Below are 7,221 nucleotides of genomic sequence, written 5' to 3' on the forward strand. Positions count from 1 at the left end.
AGGAGGGACAAAAGCTAGGAAGATCAGTCCTACAGAGGCATGATGACCAGGAAAGAAGCACACAGGGTAAGTACGAGGGCAGTGGGACTACAGGAGGGTAGGAGAAGCGAAGGGCAGGCTGGAATATAAAGAGAAGGAACAGGTGCAGGCATTAATCAGGGCATTCAGGAGAGTCCACTCCCCCCCAATGGGCACCTCCTGGAGGTCGAGGAACGCATCAGAGATGGTCCCAGGGCCACAGAGCAAGCTGAAAAGGGTGTTCTTGGTGGAAGTCTGCTACCAGGGTGGAGTCAAGGGCAACCGTTGCTGGAATGCAGGAGTGTTCCTTGGGGGATAGGGGACTGTGGTTGTCTCTGGTGATGTGTGTATCAGGCAATACTAATCTGGCTTCAAGAGAAAGGCATGAAAGGTTGATGACATGCAGTACACACTGGACAGTTGAAGACAATGGGAAATGGGCCTAACTTGATGTACCTCCCAAAAGGCCCCAATGAAATGAAAGAGTTAACGACAGGCAGGTAACTTGAGGTTCTTTGTGAAATCATACCATCTGCCCCAGCCAATGGGAAGGATCGGGGCAGCCTTGCCGATCGACCTGAATCTTCTAGACTAGAGCAGCTTGTGCGGAGTTGATGGTTCCAGAGCAATTTGTGAAGGTTGGTGATTCCAAGGTAAAATATTGCTCTGGACTTCCAAGCTATTGCACTTTCAGGTATTGTTGTGCTATATAGTGCCATTTCTACCTCAGGGAAGAAGATAGTTGACACCTTTCAGATGTTCCTTCTTACCTTCATGCATCTGTGATTAGAACTGTCAATCCAGCACATCAGTCATCTATTCCGTGTGCACCAAGTAACTGTTACTGCAGCATTTTAGGAGAAGGTAAGTGTTTTGTATTCATGCTTGTCTACACTGGTGCACTGGCCAGACAGAGCCAGTTTGTTGGAAAGTATGCCGCACCAGTTTGTGGGGACATTTGGCAATTATGTTCTATCTCACATCAGGGCCAACGTCTCCATGTATCTGTACCGGCACCATGCAGTTCGCTTACCATGGAAACAGATCAACTAAGGGTGCAACCCCAATCGCACCCCGCACAGCCCTGTCCCATCTGGAGTATTCCGGCACATACATCAGGTTGCTGTTTGTCAATTTCAGCTCCGCTTTCAATGCATTGGATACCCATAAACTGGTGAATAAGTGCAACAACCTGTGATTAACCCTCACACAGTGCTCTTGGATTTTGTATTTCGTCACATACAGACCACAAAATGTCTGGGTGGGCAGCCTTACATCATCTACACAGGAGCACCACTGCTCTGTGTTCTTAGTCCAGTCCTTTCTAATCCATTGACACTCGGCTACACCGATACGGAAAGGATTTTTAAAAATAACGTATGACTCATGCATTTTACCTAATATATATAAGCTCTTTATATGACACTCAAAATAAATGTACAACTCATATTTAACCTATTGTGTCTTAAGACATATGTCCTTTATTGATCTAAAATACAAAAGCAAACTCAAATGAATGTACTGTCAAACATATAATCCTACATTCAAGTACAATCCATATTAAATGTATGTGTCATTTGTCATAAATTTCCTAAAATACATATTAAGTTAATGTTTTGTCAAACATTTCAGCTCTGCACTGATGTACTCCGTATATTAAATGAATGTTTTGTCAGTATTCGTTTTTATGCGCAATTATTTGAATTAATTTAATTGAATCGTGCATAATGGTTCCACAAAATTAGAATGAGTATTTTGAAAAGGAACCATCTGTTTTCAGTTGATATATTCACTTTGTGTTCTGAGAACAGTTTAATTAAACCAACTGAATGTGGAGAGGTCATGCATGTGTTTCATATGAATAATGTAAAAGCAATATACATTTTTATTAAGAAACAACAAACAATAAACTTGTATTTCCTACTAAAGCCATATGTTATCATGTATGGAAAATGTAAAGTCCATGTAAAAAAAATTATATTTTTCCTGTAGGCATTTCCCTTGGGTACTTTATATCAAGTGCAGTTGCATCTATACATTAGGGACCAGTGGGGCCAGGCCCCACTAGATGTCGCTGTTGAGCACTGCACGACATGATCGGTAATTCAGTCCAAGAATACATATTTAAAATTCTTCACGACTTCACAACTAACTAATATTGTTATGCATTTATTACATATGCCAATAGTATATGCATGTTCAATGCACTTTCAATAATGAGCTGTGGGGCATGGTCAGATGGCTCCAGCTGACACCAGCCAAAACTCTGTACCAGTACCAATTGTAGGATCCAGCTTTGTTACTTTATTATACTTCTGGTTGCTGTATTACTTTGTAACACAGAAACCCTAGTTTGTGTGGCCTCCCGTAATAGTAATGGTAGTTACAAAACCAGCCTGCCCTCAATGCCTATTGAGATGAAAAGGCAAAGTGCTATGCAATGCAAATCAGTTAACAAAGACTCAGCAATCAGACTGAAGATACAGGACCATCAGGACACATACCAACAGACTGAGGAACAGCGTCTTCCCCATCCCTGTAGCCTCTATCACACCCCCATTCCCACCAACCACACACGTATTGACATACACACACTCTATACACATACACCCATAGCTGCTGAAGGGTGAAGACAGCAATACAATCAACTCTTACCTGCCCAAACTGCTGCTACTGCATCTATCACTTTACACCTTGGATTGTAGACACAATTATTATAACATTATGAGGTGAATATTGTATATTAAGGTTACACTGCTTAAATACGATTTTTATGTATGCAATACCTATATACCAATATACCAATACCAATATAAGGCTGGTTAGCCTTACACAGCGCTAACAGGTAAGCTGCAGAAATCTCGCCCCGTTATTATTCTTTTTTTCGGGTGTTTAGCCGATTGATTTCGTATTTTGCAGATCGTTAGTTTGATGTTGTCGATTCAATATGTCAAATTGCATAAGAATGCTGTCGATTGTTTTAAAATGTGTAGTCTGCGAAACAAACGCGCTGTGAAAAGGCGCACGACAGCGTATTCAACTCTCTGTCGATTAAGATTCAAGATTCTTTATTTGTCACATGTAGTTATAGCTGGTACAACATACAGTGAAATGTGTTTTCCTGGCTGAACTCCGACTGTGCTAGACGTAGGATGAGTATATAAGTACTAACAGAGGATAAGTATAAAAAGAGGAAAAACGAATTTATATACATCTATATACAGAAGTAAATATGCATTTACCATGTAATAAATAAAGTGCCATAGGTGCAGACAAGGTAAGGTGCAGATGTGCCATGAGGTACATGAGGTACAAAATTAAATGTTTTGCAGAAAAAGTTATGTAGTCAGCATCAATAACCGTAAGTCATGTCAGTAACTGCTGAGAATGTAATTTTAAAAAAATATTTAGTACAGAAAAGTTATGTAGTCTGTCATTAGTAATTCTTCTTGGCAGTAATTGCTGAGAATGCAATATTTAACATGGACACTGTCCTGTTTACTTAAAAAGATCCAAAATTCTCCAGGAAGCATTTTGTCAATATATTTTTATTTCATTGTGTCTTGCATTATCCCAAGAGATGTTTCTTAACATAGACACCGTCCTGTTTCTTTAAAAAGATCCTAAATTTTCCGGGAAGCATTATATTAATATATCAATATGTATTTTTATTTCATTATGTCTTGGTTTATGTCAAGAGATGTATGCATTTATTGAGCTGTTCAGTATTTTTTGCTGAGACTGCAGTTCTTAACATAAATACTGTTTCAATCCACAGGTTTTCAGAGGCCTAGATGGAGCTCAAATCATTGTGGGCTGGAATACCTGTTCACAGGTGCCAGAAGTTGGTCGACTCCATACAATACAGATGTGCAGCATTTCTCAGAAACAGTGGTTATACAACTAAATATTAGTTCAATGATTCAAAGGAAAGCAAAATCTTAAAACATTTTTCAGTTCAAACGGTGAATCTTTGAGTTTGTAAAGAAGAATGTGGACACTGCTATTTTTTTGAGCAGCCTAATATTCCCTTTCCTTCACTTTCTGTAAAGGAGTAACACAAATGTGGTGAATTTCTCTTCTTGTTTTGATTTGGAATAGAATGTGTAGTGTTCCCAATGCATTTGCTTGTATGGAAATAAAAACTATTATAAGGATTTTCAGCTTTATTCACTTTTTTTAGACACACTGCTATTACTCTGAACACAACTGTATATATATACAATTAAATTTTCCTGAATAAGGTGTATATATGACTTTTCAGAGCTATTTCAGCGATAAGGCTGGAGCTGGATGACCCATGACCTCTTGGTCTACATATGATGTCATAAATATATAATAATTTATAATAATAGATGTGATATATAATAGAATCTTCGTCCCTACCCTCACCTATGGTCATGAGATATGGGTAATGACCGAAAGAATGAGATTGCGAATACAGGTGGCCGAAATGAGGTTTCTCCGCAGGGTGTCTGGGCTCTCCCTTAGGGATAGGGTGAGAAGTTCGGATATCTGGGAGGGCCTCAGAGTAGAACCGCTGCTTCTCCACGTCAAAAGGAGCCAGTTGAGGTGGTTTGGACATCTGGTGCGGATGCCTCCTGGGCGGCTACCCGGAGAGGTTTTCCGTGCCTGTCCTACAGGGAGGAGGCCCCGGGGCAGACCCAGGACTCGCTGGAGGGAATATATCTCTCGGCTGGCCTGGGAACGTCCTCCCTGAGGAGCTGGTAGAGGTAGCTGGGGAGAGGGAGGTCTGGGTATCTCTCCTGAAGCTGCTACCCCCGTGACCCGTGTTATGTGCCATAAGTTTCCAGGGGAAGCCTCCAGATTCTCCGGACATCCCTCCCTTGTCGTCATTCGCCGGCTGCATCTTGGCTCCGCCTTGCTGACCAGACCCCGCACACAGCTCCTCCGATACGCCACGCGTCAGTTCCTGTTCCTCAGGAGAAAAGGAGCTCTGCTCATTTTTGGATTTGTGATTTGGATTGTTATTGGCTGACTCTTACCGTGTATGACTGTTTTTGTTTCTGGTTTCCGACTTTCGCTTCGCCCCCTTTCTGGTACTGTTCCTTTGCTTTGATTTCTTTGCTGGTTTCTTTGATCTTTCACCCGACTCCTGACTATTCTCTTTGCTCGCCCCTTTGGGACACTGTGTTTGGATTGCGTGATTGCTCTCTGTGTGTGTGTGTGTGTGTGTGTGTGTGTGTGTGTGTGTGTGTGTGTGTGTGTGTGTGTGTGTGTGTGTGTGTGTGTGTGTGTGTGTGTGTGTGTGTGTGTGCTTGGTGCGTACGGGGTGACTGCCTGTTTGTTTTTGCGCAACATGGTGTTTACTGTATGATTTGGATAGGGAGTCAGGTGTAGACCGTGTTTCTTTGTTGACTTATTTTCACTTAGGATTTAGCTTAGCTTGGGTTGTGTTTGTTAGATGTGGTTTTGTTTGTTGCACTTACTGTCTGTGAAGTGTCTGTGAATAAAATACAAAAAAATACAAAAAAAGATCCCTTTGTGTCCCGTGTTCCCTTTTCCTGGAAATTATAATGTAGTGTATGATTTATGCTGTGTAAATATATATTGTGATTTATAATGCTATACATAAAATTCTACTAGAAACAAATATGTCGTTTCAAGTTATATAAAAAGGTGCTTGACATTGTCATCATTGAAACCATTCAAAATAAATAAATTTTTACTCATGTAATGTAGCCTGGCTTTATTGGACAACATAAACTAGGAATCAATCAACAGAAATTGTCCTGTCAAAATAACTCAATATGAGGGTGGGATGAAAATGGGAGTTACAATTACATCACATCTGCATTGTTCAGCCTCTGAGGTTATGATTAGTGCTAATAAAGGTTGGCTACACCGGTATCGGACAACTATCAGGGACAGAGTCGCACCAGTACACTAACCACAACACAGTGTACTTTAACAATCAGCACACAACACCTGGACACATGTTTCTCAAAGCACAGCAAACTGGCAATTTTGTCTAAGATGTCACACTCTCATTTTCACAGGGCAGAATCATACTGATTGTAATTTTGGAAGACAGTGTTTGTATTTGTTGCGTACAAGACCGATAATTCTCTCCACGTGGATTCTAGGATGTGTGATACATTTGTTTCCTCCATATCCTTTGCTTCCAGCTGATGGTGACCGTTTGCGAATGCTGGTATTGTCACTTCAGCACACATCATTCCCACACTCTCCTTTATGTCAAAACCTTGATCTGGCAAAACTAAGTTACGTGGCAGTAGTTTGTCTACAAAACCACCATTCTCTGTTATTCGTTTGTCACTAGTGCACCCACCCCATCATTTGGAGATGAAAGAAATAACTCCATGTGGAGTAATGCCGATTAGATATTTCAGTGTGTGACTGTGCTTGTAGTTTGAAATGTTTGTGCCCTTGCTTGAAGATTGGATGGTCTTTCTGTAAAAACTTCAAAATGAGTAAGTACGTAAGTAAGAAAACGTCATCGTCATTGTAGTTATACCAGACCAGATTCCTAATCTCAATATGAGAACCAGACGGCAGCACAAATGCTGTTGTCCGTAAGCACGTATAGACGACTGAATTAGTTTAGCTGATCGATATTGTTAAACATGTTCGTCTTTTTACAGGCTTCTGTTACTGGTATTTGACAGAAGCTGCAGTTTTATTGAGAACCGATTTTACACTAAATTGATAATTCACTACATTTATATTTGTATTCTGTGTTTAAATATTTAGCGGTTAATGAATTGTGTTCCCAAGAAACCGTGTTAACTATTTGACTCTCGTAGTGCATAAGTAAATTATTGCCCAACTAATGATTTACCCAGTACCGCCGCTCCCTATACGCAGAGTACGCAGTCTGCGTAGGGCACCAACTCCCAGGGGGGCACCATCCCAGCTGCTCAAAAAAATCGTTTTTATATATTATAATAATAAATTAATATTAATAATATACATATACAAATAAACAAAAATATACAAGTTGTACCCAAATCTCTGGATTGCTCTGCGCATAGCAGTGACGCTCCCTGTAACTGTTGCCTCTGCTGAGCGAAGTTTTTCTAAAATGAAGCTCATCAAAACGTACTTGCGCTCATCTATGGCACAAGAGCGCATGAGTGGTCTGGCAATTGTCAGCATCAACTCTGAATTAGCAAAGGCTTTATCATATGAAGAGCTCATTTACGACTTTGCCTCAAGAAA

This window comes from Paramormyrops kingsleyae, chromosome 8 (genome assembly GCF_048594095.1).
Source record: "Paramormyrops kingsleyae isolate MSU_618 chromosome 8, PKINGS_0.4, whole genome shotgun sequence".
Classification (NCBI taxonomy): domain Eukaryota; kingdom Metazoa; phylum Chordata; class Actinopteri; order Osteoglossiformes; family Mormyridae; genus Paramormyrops; species Paramormyrops kingsleyae.